The 23815-nt window shown below is 37.0% G+C and overlaps 1 long non-coding RNA gene across 1 annotated transcript in view; it reads left to right on the top strand.

Moving 5' to 3' along the window:
- Positions 1-303: 303 nt before the first annotated feature.
- LOC129523641 (uncharacterized) overlaps positions 304-23815 on the top strand; it is a 46537-nt gene continuing 23025 nt past the window's right edge. Inside the window, exons 1-5 of the long non-coding RNA XR_008667199.2 lie at positions 304-403; positions 3402-3481; positions 5531-5664; positions 18612-18672; positions 18982-19049. This is a non-coding gene — a long non-coding RNA (uncharacterized lncRNA). The remainder of the gene's footprint in view (positions 404-3401; positions 3482-5530; positions 5665-18611; positions 18673-18981; positions 19050-23815) is intronic.

Below are 23815 nucleotides of genomic sequence, written 5' to 3'. Positions count from 1 at the left end.
ACTGCATTTTCCCTGTAAATTGGAGCTAACGTGCAATAATATATTCCTTTTCATTAAAAGAGAGTGATGCATTTAAGTCATTAATTATAAATTAAGTTATTTTTGGATATTAATGCTATGTAATTTGTAGATTGAAATATTCATTAGTATAGAACTTGGGCTATTTTAATGTATCTGCACTGAGTTGAAGACATATTTTACTTGAATACTTGGGCACAAGAAAACAGACTGTCATGTCATCTACCATTGTTACACTAGTGCATCTTCCTCAGCTCACAACTGTGGTTTTGTGTTTCCCTCTAGACCTGCTGGCAGAAAAGGAGAAATGCTGTACGAGGTTTACGAATAGGTCAGTTTGGTATACAAACTGAAGCCCTAAGTGGACTGCTACTACTATTGCAGGGTTAGTGCTGAAAGACGGTGAGGAGGGAAAATTATCGCAATGAATAGAGGTTACAAGTTGTATGTGGTCATCCACTTTATTAGAAAAGTGGCCTGAGTTTAGAATTTAAAACATCTCATGGGAAATATGTAAGGGCTTGGTTGATTGTTTACGGGCCTGGAAAGAGAACGTTTGAAAGATTAGAGACAACAAGCTCTGGGTAATAAGCTGTGAATGAACTGATAAGAATGGAATGTGAAGCTCGTGTATTATATACTAGGGCCTCCTACATTGCATTGTCTATGTAAGAAGAACTCAACAATCACATAGAAAGTGATTTGGCTATTAGTTCTTAGCCTGCCTCTGATATCAGCCATTCAATTGCTGGCATGATGGACTTGTGACCAGAAGAGTCATAGTAGCAGGAAATGGCCCAACATAATGGGTTTTCACTCACCAATCCTAATTTAACTACTTTTGCTACCAAGTTTCCAACATGCCAGCAACAGAGATCAAAGCTGAGGCCATAATTCAGCATTGTTTCCCAAGAAGACTCGAGCTATTTTGTGGCAAATTGGTCTCATTAAACCACTTCCACTCTGGAGGGGGCAGCATTTCAGTTTGACTTGAATGAAAATATATTAGTGTTATGAATGTATCTTTCCTGTCTACAGGGAAGACAACTTCATAATGGTAATGTGTTTTGATTCAAGTCAAACCACTATTCCAGGGCTAATAGAGTATTTGAGTCATTAGTATAGAATCCTATCTAATATATCACACAGAGGTTATAGAGTACTTGAGTCATTAGTATAGAATCCTATCTAATATCATATCACACAGAGAAGACAGTTTACAGCAAAAGACAAGCAACCCTGGGCATCTGACTCTTGGCTACATTCATCCTATTTTATATATTAGGAAACAAAGTGTAGAAGTTGGAATATTCCCTCTTAGTTTTACTTGCAATGACCCATGTGGACACAAATGTGCTTTCCATCACCACAGTTCTGAGCTCTAATGTTTATATGCATACAGAATACCAGGGAAAGAATATTTCTACCAGGGGACACAGCAAGAATCTCACCAAACTTTAAGCTTTAGTTGCCATTTGGTCAACAAGAAGCTAGCAGGGAGTGGACTAATTATTCTGGCCAAAGCAAATAACACTAACCATCAGGAGGAAGCAAGGCTGCTGTGATAAAACGGGGGTAGGATGAAAAGTTCATAGTATGCAGTCAAGCTACTGTGGCATCACTTGGTATTGTCCTGGCCAATTTAGATATTAATTAACCAATGCAGCAGTCACAGCCTGAGAAAGACAAAGTACCAGGACTCACAGCCCTCAGGAACAAGGGCGTGGATTACCCATCATGTAAGTAACCTAGGCCAGCAGAGGTGCTAATAGAGATGAGAATCTCCCACAGCCATAGCACCCTGAACACACCAAATCTCATTTGATCTCAGAAGCTAAGCAGGGATGGGCCTAGTTAGTACTTGCATGGGAGAAGAGTATCTTGACTGGGCAGAAGAGAGATGATGAACATGTAAGGTGCAAGAGGCATTCTGCGATGGATGCTGTGGTGTCTGGCTCATATCTTAATTCAGGATGGAGACACTCACTACCCCAATCTCTGGGAGTACTGGCAGTTGATGTCACAGCTATATCCTTCCCAGACAATTGCTTTCAGACAAGGAGCAGGAAACAATAGTTTACTATTTTTTTTCAATCCAGAACATCTCTGACCGGCCAGGTTCAGAGCTACCACTGAGGCTCTGCTAAAGTCGCTTTTGTAACTGTAGCACAGTTCATCTTCTCTCTTTGCCCAACTCTCCTTCTTTCGCTTCTTTGTGGGTGTCCTTCTCCTGCCCCACCAGGAGTATTTTCCAGTAAAAAACTTGCATGCCAATCTTTAGCTTGGAGTCTATTTTCTAAAAAATAAACTTACTGCATCAGGCTTAAACTATAAATTGGTTTTGATTTATTGGTTTAAAACACTTTAAAAATATTACCCTATTACAAGTCTTATTTTACAAAGAGAACTTCACAGTATGTAACGGGAAGATACTATGATTTTGTTACTTAATTTGTTTAACATTGACCTTTGAATGCAAGTGTGTGTGTGTGTGTGTGTGTGTGTAAATTAGCTTCCCATGCTCAGTAATTCAGCTAAGAAATTACAGGGGAATTGCAGTGGGTGTTTGTATGAACTCCAGAGGATTATATATTTTGCCTCAGAAGATGGCTAAAGGACACTGAAGATAACTGCAAAGTACCAAACGGCCATAAATCAGACATAAAAACAACACGGTATAAAAAAATTACTTTATTTACAGTGGGTCCCCCAGATGTTAAAGAAAAGCTAGTTTATATGCCATAGCATCAACTGCAATTATTCAATTTTGTCTCTTTAAGATACTTGACATTTTACTTTAAAAAATCCAAATTCTGATTATGCTTCATTCTGTTATCACTTGATTCATTCACCCAATACTCATTACATGGTGAATATTCCTTGTGATTTAAGGCATGAAGCCTCATGTTAATTTCCAAAATGTAAATCTTTCCTTAAAATACACGAGAACTTGTAACACAAAGTGTAGTCTGTGCATCTGCACTAACAGAAGCACTTAGTAGCTTGCAGACATGCGAAATTCCCACTGTAGACCTCTAAAAACAGAATCTGCATTTTAGGAAGACTACCCCAAAATATTATATACACATTAAAGTTTGTTTAAGAATTACTGCATTAGAGAAAAATTAATTCTAGAGCTTTATCAGAACAAAGTTTTCTAATTTCACTTGAAAAACAAATTTCACTTGAATGAAATGAGAAGTTCTACTGTGAAAATCCAGGCTGATCACCAGCTAGGACATCTGCATGGCTACTTACTCTCAAAGGCTTAGGGGAAATATTACTTCAACTGGGAGGTGTGCACTTTTCCCTAAACAAAAATAAGCCCTCTTCTTCTCTCTGCACTGGATATTTCTAATGACTCCACATTTATCTTATCACAGAACACAGCACACAAGAAAAGGTGTCTGTCTTTCCTGTGTAATGGACAGGTTTTGAATCGTGGGCCCAGAAGGATTGTCTGGTAAGTTCCCCCTTTTATTTCCACCTGCATGTTGCCACAGTAGCTGTGGTGATACTAATTTGTGCCCTTTTCTCTGGCCATAGACGACTGGTCGAATGGCAAGCATCTTACTCAAATAGAGTCATAAGGTCTCTTCTCTGGGAATTTTAGCTCTTGGAAATTATGTGGGCGCCTGGACTATCACATATAAATTGGGGAGCTGTATGTGGTAGCCATTTTCTGCTACAAGATCTAAGAAACAGAAGTTACTTTGCAATAAAAGATTAATAATACAACAGGTACTCACAAAGAGGAGAAGTAAGGAAAATGGAAAATAATTTGAGTTTTCTAATATCAATGTAGGCCTTTATTTCATTCTAAGGTTGCATCCTCCTCTTGAAACCTATGCAGAATCCCATTTTATTACCAAATTTTTCTTTCTCTTGAGTAGAAATTGGGTATCTACCATTTGCAACCAAAACATTATTAATATACCTTAGAACATTAGGAGCTTTGTGAAAATAAGATCAATTTTATATGATTTGGGTTGTAATGACCCTTCTCCTTCTATCAGGCAGTATTGGACACATTACCCAAAGCTTGGATAGAGTATTCATTTTATACTGGACACAGTAGCACATTCAAGAGAAAAGCACCACTGTCATTTCAATAGATACCAGAAAGGTGTTTTTAAAATTTACATCTTGTTCCTGATATAAGTATTTGACATACAAGCAATAGAAAGAAATAATACCTGATTTAGTGATTATATCTAAAACCTTCAGCAAGCAAAATAAATTCTTATGAAGGAGTAGAAGTATTTCCAATAAATTCAAGGCCATTTAAGAAAGTACCACAAAATAGAAGGATATAAGATTAAATATATAAAAGCCCCAAATTCTCCTATAAAAATCAATAATTAATTATAAAAATGCAAAAAAGAAAAATCCCTTTAAATCAGCAACAAAAATCAATAAAGTATCTATGCATGTACTAAAACAGAAATGGACAAGACATATGTTGAGAAAACTTTAAAAAATACAATAAAGAAAATGTAGATCTAGCCCATATTCATAAATAATAAACATGGTACATATTTAGTTTTCAAATCAACCTATATATGTACTACAATTTTAATCAAAGTTGTTCTGAAGATCTTTTATGGGACTTGCCAAGTTGATTCTATAATCAGTATGTCAGCTTAGCAAGACCAACTTTGGAAATGAAAAAAGATGGGGACTTACTCTATCAAATGCCAAAATATCTTATAAATTTAGATAATTTAAAAAATCAAGTTTGAATGAAGTCTCTATCTCATATCTTTCTAAACTATAACTTCCACATTTACTGAACATTAAGGAAAAATATTGGCAGAATACAATAAAAAATGTTTATGATTTTAAGGCAGGGAAGGCCATCTTATGCTCCAAAAATGAAGCAAGATCTCTGAAGTAAAATATTTTAATTGACACAAGTAAACTACTATATGGTAAATAACATTATCAGCAAATTTAACAACACAAAAACCCTTAAAATAATTAACACTAAGCCCCCAAATCCCACAAAAAGAAAAAAATTGCCAAAAGCTCCACACCCAACACGAGTTACAAACTAGAAATGCAAGTATTATTAATCTTCCTAATACAGGGAAACAAAAACAACAATAATAAAACAATAATTTTTATAATAACTAGCATATGTAAAGGTTTTGAGAAATTGATACCTTATATATACTCCTATCGGCGTGCAAAAGCCATTTTGGAGGAAAATGAGGCAGAATATTATTATGTTTTGTTTCCAAAAGCCCACTGGAAAATAAAAAACAGACACTAGGCTTCTCTTAACAGGGAAAGTGGGCAATTGCTGAAGGTAATTCACTCAAGCCAATTATGACAAGCTAATGCACCAAATAGCCAAATTGCAAAAGTCAATTCATAGAAAAATCAATTTGGCAAATTTAAATTAAAAAATATATTTTTAAAGTTTACAATAATTTAAATTCATGAAAAATTTAAACAAACATTTTGTTTTGGATAGTTGACACATTTTTTATTTTTATTTTCCTGACAGAATTTTAAGGAATGTCCATTTGTGCTTTAGCAACTTGAAGCTTCAGTGGAAAGAATCAGAACACAGAGAAAACTTGCTGCTAGGACAAAAATGAAGGAAAGAATCACCCCAGGATGGTGATACCAGGGTTACAGGTGAGTGAGGGGCACAAAGAAGGGAAGCCAGAAGGGCATATATTTAGAACATGATCACCACCTTCTGAAAAGTGAAATATTTTTTATTTCTAAATAACTCAACTTAAATTTTGCAGAAATCTGCAAAAGCTGACAAAATTATCTTACATCCTCAAATTTGTGTAAGTACTATAAGTAATTTTTAAATTATTAAATTTTATTTCATTGGAAATTGACAAATTATAACTGCATAAAGAATTATTGTATGATCCAGCAATTCCACAGTTGGGTGTACATTCAAAGGACATAAAATCATTATGTAAAGCGATATCTGCACCGCCATGTTCATTAAAGCATTGTTCAAATTACCTGAGTTACGGAATCAGCCTGTATCTGTCAACAGATGAATGGAGAAAGAAAATGTGCTATCTATACACAATGAAATACTATTTAGCCTTTAAAAGGAAGGAAATAAAATCATTGTTACAACATAAATAGTTAAAATGTAAAAAGTAAATATTGCAAAATGTTTATTTGACAAATTGATTAGTTGGCAAAATGCCTTTCAGTGAATTGGCTTAGGTAAAATGGCTAAACAGATTGTGGCATAGTCAATGAAATAATGCATTATAGTTTAAAAGAATGAGGTAGATCACACAATGTGATATGATACTTTAAATAAAGTAGTAAATTAGTAAAAAGTAATTAATAAAATTAAATAAAAAATAAAAAGTAATTAGTAAAATTAGTAAAGTAATTAGTAAAAAGTAAAAACCACACAAAACAAAACGGCACATTTCTTTAGGTACAAAGAGTTAGGATACACTTTCAAATAATGATAGACTGTCTTTGGGAGAGGAGAGACTTTTGCCCCAAATCTTATAAGTAAAATTTAATATCTTATTCAGATGATTAAAATTAAATTTACATTTATATGTAGCAGAAAATTTAATTTATATCTTCCCCTTATCTTGAGATTTTGCCAAAGGTCCCATGCTAAGACCCTGACTGCTGAGGCCCCAAACACTCTAGAGCAAGGTGACAGACCACAACACTGACTCAGTGGTAATGTAACAGAACTTGTGGACTTTGGCTCATACTCAGCTGCAAGCTGTGCAGAGTTGAAAAAAATCAAGGAAGCATTTAGGAGGGCAAGGTCAATAAGTAGGTATTCACTTTTTGGCCCAAAACTGGGCCAAAAGAGTGTTGGACACCCTCCCACTTCTTCTCTAGGAAATTGCCAAGTGCTTTCCCTGCACATAAATTAAGCCAGGTAGGGGTGACGTGACTTGGAATCTGCTGCCACAGGATTATGATGGTCCAGAGAATTTGAGAATGTGAACAGTGTCCTTTGGTCTTGCAGAAGTACCAATTACTACTGTGCTTGACTGAAGAATCAATAAAAATTTTTGAGGGATGCTGCTGTGATAAGCAGAATAATGACCTCCTCCCTGAAAAATGTCTATGTCATAATCCCCAGACCTTAAATGACAAAAGAGAAATCAAATATATGATTAAGTTAAGAATCTTGAATGGTTAGATTGTCCTGGAATAATCACAAGGGACTTTATAAGAAAGAGACGGGAGTATCAGGATAAGATAAGTAAATATGACAATAGAAGCAAAGGTTGGAGTGATGTGCTTTGAAGGTGGAGGAAAGGGCCACAAGACCAGGGGTGCACGCCACCTCTAGGGGCTGGAAAAGAAAACAGATTTTCCACGAGAGACTCCAGAACGAGTGTAGCCCTATTAACATCCCAATTTCAGTCCCATAAAATTAATTCTGAATGTCTGACTTCCAGAACTCTAAGATAAGTAATTTCCTCTATTTTAAGCAAAAAAAAAAAAAAAATGTGTAGTAATTTATCATAGCAACAGCAGGAATACAGCTACTGACCTCAGGTGACAATCGGTGTTGAATAAGTCATGTATATGTTCTTCCATCCTTCCTTCCTGTGTCATCTGATCCTGGATGAAATAGAAACAAAAGCAGGTTAAAAGACAGGGGGGAAAAGAAAAATGATCATGACAGTGAAGAAAATAAAGAAGAAAACGGCCCAAAGGGAAGAAAACAGACCACACCCATTTTCCCACTTCAGATTCTCCAGTCTGTGTCAGTCTTGAGCTGAGAAACAGCAGAGAACTTTTGAATTAAGATACAGAACATTTGATTTAGATCAACCTGGAATTTTCTAGACCTAGAAAATAAATATTCCTTTAATGCCTGAAAATGATCATAAAGCTGTGAGTTTAAGATATTTTCCTTAAGAGCTGGGAAAGAAGAGCAGGTTGGAAGAGAAAAGGTGAGAGATAAAGATAGTTATTCTCTGACTGTTCCTAGAATAGCAAGTCCCTTCAATATTACACACACATACACTCCGTCCCCCTAAAAGCATATAGTCTGTTGGGGAATGACTTTGGAGATAAGGGATAAAAGATTTTCTCATTTTACTTTATAGAAGCATCTGTTTTCAAAACAGTTAAAATGTATGTTCTACTTTTAAAAATTCCAATATTCAAAGAAATATCTGTCTAGCTTATTTAGTTACAGATGTAGATATTGGTGACATGAAGGGACTTTGTTTTCCATCTCAATCGCCATGAGGCAGAGCAACCCACACATCTAGATGAGGTGAGAGGTGAGAAAGATCAATAATTCAGTTAAGCAGGAAATGAGTGATTTAGTTCTTCAAATAATTGTAGCATCCCTTATATTTTGCCTGGTAATATTGGCGTGGGTATCAGTGGAAGTGATATGTTTCCCATCACTCCCAAATTTCAGATGGAAAAGTTGTGTGTACATGTGTGTGTGCATGCAAAGTCATTTTATTCTCTTCCTCTGACGTTCCTTTGGACTTCTTCAGAATGTGCCAGATGTCCACAGATTATTCAGTTATCTAAATGATTAAATTATGTAGTATAGACTACCAGAGAATAAGACAATTGGAGTAAATCATTAATTCTGTGGTGTCAAGAGTAAATGCAAAAGAAGGAGACAGTGGAGGTTCGCAGAGGCTGCACTTCTGGGGACAGGGGAATAGTATGTGCAAAGATATGGAAGTGGAATGTTACAGCTGATAATGTGACATGTGCTTATTGTAAGGTGAAGAAAGCAGCTGGGCTGACTCCTTAATGCTAGCCTCCACACCACAGGATAAATGTTCTCTTCCAGATAAGTCATTGAGTTAACATGAATACTTTTTATCCATCTTTGCATTCACATTCACGTTTATAGACTTCACGCTTGGTTTGTTTGCTTTCACAAAAGATAAATTTCTCATGTTTGAAAAATTCTAAGTTACTGGGCTGGGACACTCATATATCCTCATAATGTTAATTGTTCCAGAAACTATTATTTGTGGTCACTGACTGATTTCTGTGTTTCTTGGCTGTTACAGAGAGGCTAAAGTGTCAACCATCATTCTGTTAGAATTGCTTAGTAATGCTTGCGTTGAATTGGCTACATAGGAAGCTTAGCTCAATGCCTATGTGCTGGTGTGAAATGTGTTGCTTCTGTGATATGCCTGGTATCTGCCAGCTAAAAGAACAGAAGACCTTCAGGGAACTAGAGTTTCTGAGAGCAAGGTGAGAGGATTATGCATGAAGACACTGGGCTGTCATCCATGCTGCGGGTGGGTGAGAATTCTCTCTACGTTATTATAAAATATAGCAACGGTAAATATAGAACAAGTTGTCATCTTACAAAATAAGTTTTTGCTACAAATTTTCCCCCAAGTTTTTTTCTATTTGAAGACCTTGCATGACTTGCTTCCCTTATAGCTGCTTTGGGCCCTAGAGTCTACATTTCATCCTCAGTGTCATGATCTCTGCCACTTAGCAGCATTTCGTTTTCACAATTTAGTGACATGTCTGTCAAAAGCAATGGACTAAATTGTTCAGCAGTTAATTTATATTAATTTTGAGAAATGCATTTCAGTTTTTGATTATGTTAATAAGACTTTTACTTTGAGGGTAGAATATTCTAGCAAATGAAAAAGATGTTACAATCTTTAGCCGAAAAGAAACCACATATTTTGCGAAGGAACAGAAAGGATTTTGAAAGAGCCCCAGCGTCTAACAATCTTTTTAATTGAAATTCTTTTAAGTGTGGCTCATAGTTTAATGGGCCTTATACGGCAACATTGCTCCCAGATAATGGCCATTCCTAAATATCATGACATTAAAGCATAGAATAAAGAATGTTCTATGACAACTTTACAATGTATTGCATACACAAATTGAGGTAATGATAGCTAGGTGTTTTGTGCTAATGGAGTCATTATGTTGATCAATGGTGAGACAGAGATGCCAGCTCTCCCTTTGCTCAGTATTATAAACTACAGCTGTAATTGTTAACAAAAGAATATATGGAAAGAGAAAGTTGGTGAGAACCTTATTTACTTCCTATGTCAATATTTTCTTTTTTTAAATTTTATTATTATACTTTAAGTTTTAGGGTACATGTGCACATTGTGCAGGTTAGTTGCATATGTATACATGTGCCATGCTGGTGCGCTGCACCCACTAACTCGTCATCTAGCATTAGGTATATCTCCCAATGCTATCCCTCCCCCCTCCCCCCTCCCCCCACCCCACAACAGTCCCCAGAGTGTGATGTTCTCCCTCCTGTGTCCATGTGTTCTTATTGTTCAATTCCCACCTATGAGTGAGAATATGCAGTGTTTGGTTTTTTGTTCTTGCGATAGTTTACTGAGAATGATGATTTCCAGTTTCATCCATGTCCCTACAAAGGACATGAACTCATCATTTTTTATGGCTGCATAGTATTCCATGGTGTATATATGCTATATTTTCTTAATCCAGTCTATCATTTTTGGACATTTGGGTTGGTTCCAAGTCTTTGCTATTGTGAATAGTGCCGCAATAAACATGTGTGCATGTGTCTTCATAGCAGCATGATTTATAGTCCTTTGGGTATATACCCAGTAATGGGATGGCTGGGTCAAATGGTATTTCTAGTTCTAGGTCCCCGAGGAATCGCCACACTGACTTCCACAATGGTTGAACTAGTTTACAGTCCCACCAACAGTGTAAAAGTGTTCCTATTTCTCCACATCCTCTCCAGCACCTGTTGTTTCCTGACTTTTTAATGACTGCCATTCTAACTGGTGTGAGATGATATCTCATTGTGGTTTTGATTTGCATTTCTCTGATGGCCAGTGATGGTGACCATTTTTTCATGTGTTTTTAGGCTGCATAAATGTCTTCTTTTGAGAAGTGTCTGTTCATGTCCTTCGCCCATTTTTTGATGGGGTTGTTTGTTTTTTTCTTGTAAATTTGTTTGAGTTCTTTGTAGATTCTGGATATTAGCCCTTTGTCAGATGAGTAGGTTGCGAAAATTTTCTCCCATTTTGTGGGTTGCCTGTTCACTCTGATGGTAGTTTCTTTTGCTGTGCAGAAGCTCTTTAGTTTAATTAGATCCCATTTGTCAATTTTGGCTTTTGTTGCCATTGCTTTTGGTGTTTTAGACATGAAGTCCTTGCCCATGCCTATGTCCTGAATGGTAATGCCTAGGTTTTCTTCTAGGGTTTTTATGGTTTTAGGTCTAACGTTTAAGTCTTTAATCCATCTTGAATTGATTTTTGTGTAAAGTGTAAGGAAGGGATCCAGTTTCAGCTTTCTACATATGGCTAGCCAGTTTTCCCAGCACCATTTATTAAATAGGGAATCCTCTCCCCATTGCTTGTTTTTCTCAGGTTTGTCAAAGATCAGATAGTTGTAGATATGCGGCGTTATTTCTGAGGGCTCTGTTCTGTTCCACTGGTCTATACCTCTGTTTTGGTACCAGTACCATGCTGTTTTGGTTACTGTAGCCTTGTAGTGTAGTTTGAAGTCAGATAGTGTGATGCCTCCAGCTTTGTTCTTTTGGCTTAGGATTGACTTGGTGATGCAGGCTCTTTTTTGGTTCCATATGAACTTTAAAGTAGTTTTTTCCAATTCTGTGAAGAAAGTCATTGGTAGCTTGATGGGGATGGCATTGAATCTATAAATTACCTTGGGCAGTATGGCCATTTTCACGATATTGATGCTTCCTACCCATGAGCATGGAATGTTCTTCCATTTGTTTGTATCCTCTTTAATTTCATTGAGCAGTGGTGTGTAGTTCTCCTTGAAGAGGTCCTTCACATCCCTTGTAAGATGGATTCCTAGGTATTTTATTCTCTTTGAAGCAATTGTGAATGGGATTTCACTCATGATTTGGCTCTCTGTTTGTCTGTTATACTCAACTGTGTCATAAAAATTCAGCATCAGAATAGGTGTGTTTTTGTGATTTTAAATATGAGAGACTCAGAGTTCAAACTCAGGCTTGCCTTATAAACTTTCAGACCCTCAGACCCTCAATTTTCTCACCAACACAAATTAAGATTACAGTACCCATCTTTCTGTTCCTATCTTTCTGCATTACTGTGAGAAAAACATATTTACATGACTTTGAAATGACATCAACAAGGGACAAGGTGGCAGAGTAGGAAATAGCAGTATTCATCCCCCCAACCCCCTCAAAAAAAGCAAAAAAAAAAAAAAATTAAAACCAAACGAAACAACAGCAAATGGAGAATATACACACAGAAAGAAATACTGGTGAGATCGACATCCCTGAAATGCCAGTAAATGTCTAAGAACAAAGAAGAAAGGCAGAGGCTGTAGGTATCAGCCATGTGGCAGGAACCACCGTGGTTTCCAGTGGCCAGCTCTGTTGAGAACACTGGTTCCTTTTGTAACTGAGGTAACAAACATCCATTTCCACCAGGAAACTCTAGAGAGGAAGAGTTGGGTACACAACTCTAACCCCATAAAAAGCAGCCATTGTTGAGCTGCTTTGGGAAAAGAAATGCCACCTCTCCAAATCTTCTGTATGCCCCAACTCCAAAGCTATGGCTACATCCAAAGTGCCCATACTCCAGCCCTGCTCTCTGTGGTTGCACTTTAACTGCTTACATCTCAGAAGCTGGAGCACTGTCATAGCAAACTAGTTTGCACTCCAAGCCCCAGAGCCAAAATCTCTCTGAGCATGCCTGCATTCTGGACACCAGCTCAGCTGCCATAGAGAGCTTGGGCTGAGGCCAGGCTAAGAGGCCACGCCCAGGGCCACTGTAACTTTGCACGCAACTATGTTCCTATAATAGGCTCCCTGAATACTTCACAAGCATCCATCCCTTGCATACTGTTACCAATGCAGCAGAAGGGTGCTAGTACTCCAGACACCAATGCCATTACTGTCCGAGATTCCAGAGCTATCATCTCTCCATGTGTGTTCATGCTTTAGGCTTCAGCTCGGTGACAACTCAATGAGTGCCACTCATCAGACACCAGTGCCACTACTATTGTGAACAAGCTCACAAGTTGGACCTACTGCCAAGAGGGATCCCCTCAGCCAAAAGTTCCCTTTTGGAAGAAAAAGAAACCTTATCTGCCATCACTAGAGACCCTTTAGACTCCAATTGGTTACACCCTGTGAAGGACTGGTCCACAACTAATCAGTGGCTGAAGTGGAGACTTGGCCTACAGCCAAGCAGAGGCTTAAGTGGAAACTTGTTATCACAGGAGTGAGGATGTGGCCTGTATGCTGCTTACTCTTGCCTAGAATTGGATGCACCTGCTTGTTTTTTGTTTTGTTTTTAATTTTTTGCTTATGTTTTAAACCTTGGTTACCCTAATTTCCTATTCTTCTGTCACACAATCATATAAAAATTAGTGATGAACTATTTTACATTCTTTGTGTATGTGTGCCTGTGTGTATTATAACCACTTTATTGTGGTGTGATTGGCATACAAAAAGCTGTACATGTTTAATGTACACAACGTGATGGGTTTGGAGATAACTATACATATATGAACCACCACCACTGTCAATGCTGTAAATGTATCCATTACCTCCAAAAGGTTTCTCCCATCCCCTTTGGGTTTTTTGCTGCTATCGCTCTGTTTTGGCTTTTCCTTTGGTGGTAAGAGTATTTAACGGAAGACCTACTATTTTATATTTTTATTACTAAGTATTTGAAATCCAGTGTATAGTTCAGTGTATCTATATAACACATCTCAATTCTAACCAGCCACATTTCAAGTGCCCAATAGCCATATGGCTAGTGGCTTCCATATCAGCCAGTGTAGCTTTAAAGAACTAACCAGGCAAACTAGGGAAGAGAAGTTATACAGACAGTGAGAAGATTCCAGTAAGTGCAAAGTATCAAGGTGAAGTAGAGAAACTTAAATAGCCTGTCTTACAGAGAGCACGGGTTTCAGGTAAAGTAGCATGATACAGAGCTAAAATCACATGGAATTTCAGAGTTCATGTTAATGCCATGTATTGTGTTCTTTATTCTACATGTTATGAGAAGTAATTGAAAATTTTAAGTAGGGTATACAGGTACTGATTCAGATTTCAAAGGATTGCCCTTGCTGCTCTAGGAAGAATGGATTGAAGGGGCAAGAGTGGATATGAAGAAGAACATCCAGAAATTATAATTAGCACTTGCCATTGTCCAGGCAAGAGCAGGTGATAACAAGGACTGTGGAATGCAGTGAAGAGATTCAAGATATTTAGTAGATACAATTAATTAGACTTTTTTTTTAACCTTTATAGACGGTCTGGCTCCATTGCCTGGCTGGAGTGCAGTGGGTGATGACGGCCCACTGTACCTTGAACTCCTGGCTTAAGCAATCCTTTTGCCTCAGTTTTCCAAACTGCTGGGATTACAGACGTGAGCCATCAAACCTAGCCAGGCTTTTCCTTTTATCTTTTCTATTTGAGAAGGGAATTACCTAGAAGAGAGGTAAAAGCTATTTGCATTTGCTTTGTTTCTAGCTTTCCCGGAGAGGTAAATGTTATGCAAAGTCTGAGGGACAAAATTGGTCAACTCAGAGTTAGACAAGAGCCAATTAAATTATTTAGTTGGATAACTAGACATATATTTTGAGGACTGGATACGTAGTAGTTGTGCTGAAATAAATGATCTGGTCTGGTCTTTGAATTTCAGAGGACACCATTGATCCTTGCAGATTGTCAGGTTCCAGGGACGGCTCAGATTTATAGCTTCAGGGTTTGGTTGCCTGGCATATAACTGGCACTAAATAAATGTTTCTTGAATAGGCTTTGTTATGACCCCCTTTTTTCCCATGATGAAGTGGTAGCTAAGACTGACAAGCCAGGCAAATAGACCTTCAGCAGTATTCAATTTGTGCACCTGTAATTTTTTTCCCCATTTTCACACTGACCCTTGCCTTAATTAATGATTGCAAGGCCTGGGTGTGGCCCATGCACAAGCAGCCTTGAGTCCAAACATGGGTTAGTGAATTTTTATGGTTATTTCTCACTATTAAAGTCATAAGCACATTTAACAAATCACTTTGAACCTAAAAGGTAAAAGGTTCAGATTAATATTACTAAAATGTAGTTATAAATTGTATTATGTAAATAAGAGAACAAAATCCATTGCAATTAATTCTATCAGTAAAATTGGATCAATACAAGGTTTTCATGCAATGCTTCCACGGCTTTTATCTTGGTGACACACTTACATCTAGGATTTTGCGAAGAAAATCCTGTTTAGACTTGACTTTTCCATCCTTCTGAATTTTTTTTATGCAAGTCACAGCCACAGTTCCTTTCTTTTGCACGTAACAATAATAAAATATGACATCTTAAATATTCAGAAAAACCTACAAAGTTTCAAACTTTCAAAGCTGTCTAGAGCACCTGTACATCACAGTGATATGAAAATCATCCCTCCTGAACTGTAATTGTATTTTAATGTAAAATAATATCAGTGACTTAAATATGCCTAAATTTAGGAACTAATAAACCAACATTATTTTAAAGTGTCTATCATGCTGCACCTTGTACAATTCTAGAAGTGTTGAGAAATTAAATCCTTACCCTCAATAAACTGACACTATGGCTGAGAAAGCAAAGTGAATTAAAGAGAAAAACATTCATGATAACATATGTGTTATTAGCCAGGGAAATTGAGTAGCTTTGTATTTACTGGATAGAGAAAAGATTTAATGGGGATGTTTGGCTTGTTTTCTTTTGGCTGAAATAAGGAGTAAATTAGATAAGTGAAAGAGGGCTGAATTTTCCTCTTTGAGTGTTTTTACCATAAACATGTTGGAACCAGAATGAAAAGCATTCTGTAGTGGGGAGGTGGTTCATAATAAGTCTGCTAACAGATTGGTTGTAACAGTACTCTCAGAGACTGTGTTGGTCCATTTTTCATCGCTATAAAAAATGCCTGAGGGAAGAGGTTTACTTGGTTCATGGTTCTGCAGGTTGTACAGCAAGCATGGCACCACCATCTGCTCAGTTTCTGGTGAGGGTCTCAGGAAGCTTACAATCATGGTGGGAGGTAAAGGGGGCAGCCCACATATCATATGGAGAGAGGAGGAACAAGAGAGAGAAGGAAGAAGTCCCAGATCATTTTAACCAACCAGATCTCTCATGAACTGGGCAAGAAATCACTCATCACCAAAGGGATGGTGCTAAACCATTCATGAGGGATCCACCCCCACGATGGAATGCCTCCCACTATGGCCTACCTCCAACATTAGGAATCACATTTCAACATGAGATAGAGAGGGAACACACATCCAAACCATATCAGAGACATTTAATAACATAGTGTTAAATGAATAAACTATAAAATGTGACAGTTATTTATATTTTTGTCACATTTTGACACTAGTTACTTTTTCTTACCTACAGAGTCATTTTGAAATTAAGGACAGATAGGTGATAAGCACTCTGCTAAGTGTTGTGGCCAAAAGAAAGGGATAAGAAATAACTCCTGTCCTCAAATCATTCTCTTCCAGTATCATTTTCTTATTTGGGGCCATCATCATGTTTCATTTGGACTTCCAAACTAAACTCCCTAATCTCTCTCCTTGACCATAAATCATCCACAGGCTTTCAAGGACAGTTTTAAGTACAAATCTAATCAAGTTACTGTTCTGCTTAAAATTCTTCAATGAATTTGTGTATGTTGCATAAAATCTTGGTTCTTTAATATGACATAGACATTTCTTAACAGTTTGCATTTTTCCTGGCCATCTTGTTTATATTGAAGCCACACAAAACTATTTACTGTTTCCCAAATCTACCTTGTTCTTTCATGGCTCTGGTTCAAGGATAGTGACTTGAGCATATTTTCACTGTTATATACCATTTTGATAAGGTTTGGCTCTGTGTCCCCACCCAAATCTCATCTTGAATTGTGCTCCCTTAATTCCCATTTGTTGTGTGAGGGACCCAGTGGGAGATAATTGAATCATGGGGGTGGTTTCTCACATACTGTTCTCATGGTAGTGAATGAGTCTCACAAGATCTGATGGTTTTATAAGGTGAGAAACCCCTTTCACTTGGTTCTCATTCTGTCTCTTGCTGCCACCATGTAAGAAGTGCCTTTCACCTTCTACCATGATTGTGAGGCCTCCCTAGCCGCATGAGACTGTAAGTCCATTAAACCTCTTCCTTTTATAAAATGCCCAGTCTTGGGGATGTCTTTATCAGCAGTGTGAAAATGGATTAATGCAGTAAACTGATATCAGTAGAGTGGGGTGCTACTGAAAAGATACCCAAAAATGTGGAAGCAACTTTAAAACTGCATAACAGGCAGGGGTTGGAAGAGTTTGGAGGGCTCAGAAGAAGACAGGAAAATGTGGGACACTTTGGAACTTCCTAGAGACTTGTTGAATGGCTTTGCCCAAAATGCTGATCATGATATGGACAATAAAGTCCAGGCTGAGGTGGTTTCAGATAGAAATGAGGAACTTGTTGGGAACTGAAGCAAAGGTGACTCTTGCTATGTTTTAGCAAAGAGACTGGTGGCATCTTGCCCCTGCCCTAGAGATTTGTGGAACTTTCAACTTGAGAGAGATGATTTAGGTGATCTGGTGGAAGAAATTTCTAAGCAGCAAAGCATTGAATAAGTGACTTGGGTGCTGTTAAAGACATTCAGTTTTATAAGGGAAGGAGAGCATACAAGTTTGGAAAATTTGCAGCCTGACAGTGTAATACAAAAGAAAATCCCATTTTCTGAGGAGAAAGTCAAGCTGCCTGCAGAAATTTGCACAAGTAATGAGGAGCTGAATGTTAATCCCCAAGACAATGGGGGAAAATGACTCCAGGGCATGTCAGAGGTCTTCATGGCAGCCCCTCCCATCACAGGCTGAGAGGCCTAGGAGGAAAAAGTGGTTTCATGGGCCAGGACCAGGATCTCCAAGTTGTGTGCAGCCTAGGGACTTGGTGTCCTGTGTCCCAGCTGCTCGAGGCATGGCTGAAAGGAGCCAACACAGAGCTCTGGTCGTGGCTTCAGAGGGTGCAAGCCCCAAGCCTTGGCAGCTGCCATGAGGTGTTGAGCCTGTGAGTGCACAAAAGTCAAGAACTGAGGTTTGGAAACCTCTGCCTAGATTTCAGAACATGTATGGAAACACCTGGATGCCCAGGCAGAAGTTTGCTACAGGGACGGAGCCCTCATGGAGAACCTCTGCTAGGGCAATGCAGAAGGAAAATATGGGGTCAGAGCCCCCACACAGAGTCCCTACTGGGACACCACCTAGTGGAGCTTTGAGAAGAGGGCCACCATCCTCCATATCCCAGAATGGTAGATCCATTGACAGCTTGCACCATTTCCTTGGAAAAGCCACAGAAACTCAATGCCAGCCCGTGAAAGCAGCCAGGAAGGAAGTTGTACTCTGAAAAGCCACAGAGGTGGAGCTGTCCAAGACCATGGGAACCAACCTCTTGCATCAGTATGACCTGGATGTGAGACAGAGTCAAAGGAGATCATTTTGGAGCTTTAAGATGTGACTGCCTCACTGGATTTTGAACTTGCGTGGGGCCTGTAGCCCCTTTGTTTTGGCCAATTTATCCCATTTGGAATGGCTGTATTTACCCAATGCCTGTACCCCATAATATCTAGGAAGTGACTAACTTGCTTTTGATTTTACAGGCTCACAGGCAGAAGGGACTTGGCCTTTCTCAGATGAGACTTTGGACTGTGGACTTCAGAGGTAATGCTGAAATGAGTTGACTTTGGGGGGACTGTTGGGATGGCATGATTGGTTTTGAAATGTGATGACATGAGATTTTGGGAGGAGCCAGCTACCGCTCATATGGTTTCACTCTCTGTCCCCACTCAAATCTCATCTTGAATTGTACTCCCATAATTCCCATGTGCTATGTGAGGGACACAGTGAGAGATAATTGAATCATGGGGGCAGTTTCCCTCATACTGTTCTTGTGGTAGTGAATAAGTTTCACGAGATCTGATGGTTTTATCAGGGGAAACCCCTTTCATTGGCTCTCATTCTTTTTGTTAGCACCACCATGTAAGAAGTGCCTTTCACCTTCCACCTTGATTGTGAGGTCTCCCTAGCCATGTAGAACTGTAAGTCCATTAAAGTTCTTTCTTTTGTAAATTGCCTAGTCTTGGGTATGTTTTTATCAGCAGTGTGAAAATGGACTAATACATATTTTAAAATAATACATTTAACTCATCTCGTTACCTATTCTCTTTTGTTTTGGAGATGATGCTTGGACTGAAGCATCATAGGTTTAGATTTCAGACTGTGATTGCTAGTGTGGACATGCAGGGTGTGATATATGATGGTATAGGGCTTCAACTATTGAACTGAGAATTTGGTAGCAATGTAGAGCTGATAAAGGTTAGATTTTCATTTTAAGTTGTTTGTTTCTAGCAATTTGCTTAAAAGAGTGTCTCAAGGCTGTAGTATCAATTGCACCAATGTTAGATTGCTGGTGCCTCCTACAACATTTAGGAATGTATTGCAGTAATACAGATGTAATATGATTATATCCTGTATTGGGGTAGGCTTAGAAAGAAAAGGTGGAAACAATCACATTTATGGTAATTTAACTTGAAATCCGAACATAGAAAGTACACAAATAAAATTATTCAAATTTTTAAAAAATAACCAACAATTATAATAAAAATATAGTAATGTATGATTGTCCTATGGTGCTAGTGTGATCTGAATGCCTCTACAAAAATTGGTTAAACTTCCAGAGATGACTGATTCCTGATGTATAGACCAGAGGTTCAAAACATAAACAAATATTCCTCTGTGAGATTCTCTCTTGTTGTGAAAACCTAATAAATATAATAGAACAAAGTTGTTTACTACTGAGCAAGTGATACATAATATTTCCATTCTTCAAGAAACTAAAAATTCGGGAAGAACACACATCTAAGGAACATTCTCTCTACCTATATGTCATTTTATTAGTTACTGGTCAGAGCACTATGGGGCACTGTAGAAAGATATAGTTATGTATGCTACGTTGTTCTGGTATAGTTTTGCTAATAGCTGGGTAACTACATAAAATGGAAGTAGACAAATGGGAATGCTTTCCACTAATTTCTAAGGATTGGGGCTTCGTAATAGTTCAACTAAGTAAAAATTGAAAGACGATTAAGTACGATTTTGATACAACAAGACACAGGTGGTTTTTCTTTTTCTCAGAGTGTCATTATAGTTATCTGCAGCTTAAATTTGGAGGTAAGTCAATCACTGTATGTTCCTAATCTTCCCGTTTCCTGCCCCCTCCCCCCGTTTCCAGTATTTCTCAAATACATAATCCTATCCCCTAGTTAAGCATCAGTCTTTTCGATTTTATTTGTGTGTCTCTGGGAGCCAGTACATTGGCTTTGTGGTCTGGTATTTTTGACATAGAAGCTTCAGGTGAGGAGAGAGGTTTATACAGAAGGAGATAATTTGAGGGTATAAAGATAAAGATGTGAAGAAAGAAATGGTAGACATGAGGAAGTGTTTGATAAAAAAATTCACACATGAAATGTCAAGGGGATTATGACATGTTTATCTGTAGTTGGCCTAGAGGCATCTCTTGAGAGTTTTTTTTTTTTCTTAATAACCTTTACTTCCTTTGAGAAAAGTCCTATTATTATATTATAGAGTCCTGGTACTCCATCATACAAATGATGAACAGACAAAGTGGAAGGCAAATTTTTAGTAAATGACTCAGTATTCCATCAATCTCTATTAATATAGTGTCTACCACCTGAATAGATAGCAATGTCAAACCTGACCTTGTTGTCACAAGTGTGTTATGGTGCCAGCTACTTTGTAAATCACGAGCACAGGGTCATCAAATGAAGGCTTATGTTCTCTGGCTGAAGAGTTGTGTAGTCATACTATTTATCATAAAGATCCTTTTATTAGTTCACTTTCAAAAAATAAAATATAATCTGAGCATCTGATTTTTCCTTTCATGTGGCCTATCTCAAAAGAAAATAACCTGAAATAATAGAGATTTCTCAATTATTAAGAATTTATATGAAATTATTAATCTGATAAATTTTACCCATATACATTTGATTTAACTTGCATTTATATTCAGTGAAGAGAATGGTTTACATACACAATACGCATCTCCATTAAATAAGTCTTTTATTAAATACTATGTAAAACAATCCTTAATTAATGCTTACTGTGTGCTGCACTGTGCAAAAATTAACTGTGATTATTGCACTCCATTTTACAATTTAAGTAGGAACAGATTTCCATTGCAAATACTCAGCTTTCACACACAGGTGAATAGATGGCATACAGCAGATTTTACTGCTCATCAAAACTTGATAATCTTGTCAGCTGTGAGATCTTTTTGTATTGACATTTTGTTTCTGCAAAACGTTTTTCTGAATGGGAGTGAATTTCTATTTCCTGTTTGGGGTAACTCACTACTTACAGTTGTAGGGAGCTCAAAATTGACAATAAGAATTCTACTATAGAAATCAGATGATAATATAAATATCTTGTTTGATGTTCTGAATGTTTGCAATCAAAATTTTACATGTCTATCTGAATAGCTATAGAGGGAAGCAGGAAAACTAAATTACATGTTTAAAAGAGTATAAAAGGGAGCTATATGTAGGAAGGATTGCTAGATGGGTTAACAAAATCAAATCTTTCTATCTTCTACAGGAATAGGAATTTTAGCTAGGCACATGGACATCAAGTTGAAGATTACTTCTTGGACTGGAAGGAAGCAATATACGCTATTTCAGAGTTATGTGGTTTACGAGAAAAGGGGCAGGTTCTTCCTGTTCTTTCCCTATTGTAATTTTGTTGGAGTATGGATGTAATGGTGGGGGTTAGAACAGCCATCTCAGACCTGAGATAAGACCTGCATGAGGAAGCTGGCAAAGCCATAAACTGGCAGGGCCTGTATTATTTGATGTCATGAAACAGATTGCTTCCACTTGGAAAGGGTTATATATTTGCCGTTTGCCTGAGCCACTGCTATTTTTTCATTTTTTGTAACAGCCACACCACACCCTAAAAAATACAACATCTAAATCATTTCAAGAAAATATCCAAATCTTAGTGAAAGAAAGATTTTTGGGGACCAAATTAGCCAAAGGTACTGTCTGACTTGAACATGTTAATAGTAGATCAGCACCGTCCAACAGAACGTTCTGGGATGATATAAATGTTTTCCATTATCCAATTCAGCAGCTATTAGCCATGTATAGATATTGGACATGTATATATGATAAGTTATATTAGATTCTGCTATCGAGTTTTCCAAATTGTGCAAATTTGCCTCCCCATTTGCAGTTTATGAAATTTCCATTGTTCCTCCTGCACTCCAATTCTTGGTTAGTACTTTTAATTTTAGCCACTTTGGTAAGTGTGTTGTTTTATTTTAGTTTTAGCTTGTAAATTTCCCTTATCACTAATAGTCTTAGCATATTTTCTTATGTTTAATTGGCTGTTTGGGTGTACTTTTTTTAAAATTGCTTGTTAACACCTCTTGTTCATTTTTCTACTGTTTTTCTTTTTCTCATTCCTTTATAGAATTAAAAATGAATTCTGAATATAATTCCTTTTGTCATTTATATGTGTTACAAACTTACTGTTCTAGTCTAAGACTTTTCTGTTTGGTGTCTTGATGGTGTCTTAATAAACAGAAATTGTTAATTTTATTGTAATCTAATTTATAAATTTCCCCTTTATTCATGTATCTTGCATTCTATTTAAGAAGACTGACCTTAACTTCAGCCCATAAATAAATTCTCCTATATTATCTTCTAGTAACTTTTGTTTTGTCTATCATAATTTGATTGAAATAATCCAGATGTTACTTTTACGTACATGGTAGAAGACAGTATTCAAGTATTTTTTTCCCACATGTATATCCAGTCAGCCCTAGCACCAGGTATTAAAAAGACTGCTTCTACAAATTTGCTCTGTAATGCTATCTTGTTGAAACTCAAGTGTTCATAATATACCTGAGTCTAGACTCTTTTCTATCATTGTCTGTTTTTATTGAGTTTTGTCTTCATGCTCTATCAGTAATTAAGAGCAATACTATAATCATTCAGTATCTTTATAGACTGGCCTGGTTTGTCTTATACTTTTGTTAATTTTGGAATTCTCGTATTTCCTCTATATGTCTACCTTATCTCTTGTAATTGTTTCTTCCCTACAGCTACCATATCATAGGCCAGCTTTTTAAAAGTTAGATTTACATGCCATATGTTTATTTACTAATGTGTTAGATGTGTTTTCTAACATTTACAATTTCACTCTTTATTGTTCATAACCTAAAATCCTTTTTTCATATTATTGTAACATTTAGCCCACTTACATTTAATAAATAAATAACATATTTAATTTATAACTACCACATTACAAAGGGCTATTTGACTCATCTGCCTATGATTCTTTACTTTCTATTTTCTTGCCTTATTTTTATTTGTTTTAAAAATTGTTGTCATGATCTCAATTTGAAAGTTATGCATTCTTTTCCTATTCATTATTTACCGTAGTATTACTGCATGTCTCGTTAATTCATCAAATATAATGCTAAATTGTGATTTTGACATTTGTCCAGACGTTACATCATTCAAGTCTATCTTCTCTTCTTCCAACTTGCATGCCATTGTTGTCACATATACTAATTTTCTTTTAAATATACAAATCATTTTTTTGCAGTAAACAGCCACTATTCTTTTAGATTTTCCAACATACATATCCTTTTCTTTAGTATTTAATTTCTTTTTTTCCTCTGAGATTTGATTTAGAATCATTTTTCTTCTAATTCCAGAATATAGATTAGTCTATGTCTCTTAGTTTATATATAACACACACACATATAACTTTTAAATCT

Source organism: Gorilla gorilla, chromosome 6 (genome assembly GCF_029281585.2).
Source record: "Gorilla gorilla gorilla isolate KB3781 chromosome 6, NHGRI_mGorGor1-v2.1_pri, whole genome shotgun sequence".
Classification (NCBI taxonomy): domain Eukaryota; kingdom Metazoa; phylum Chordata; class Mammalia; order Primates; family Hominidae; genus Gorilla; species Gorilla gorilla.
Note: the sequence above shows the minus strand (reverse complement) of the source record. Positions and strands in the feature narration are given on the sequence as shown.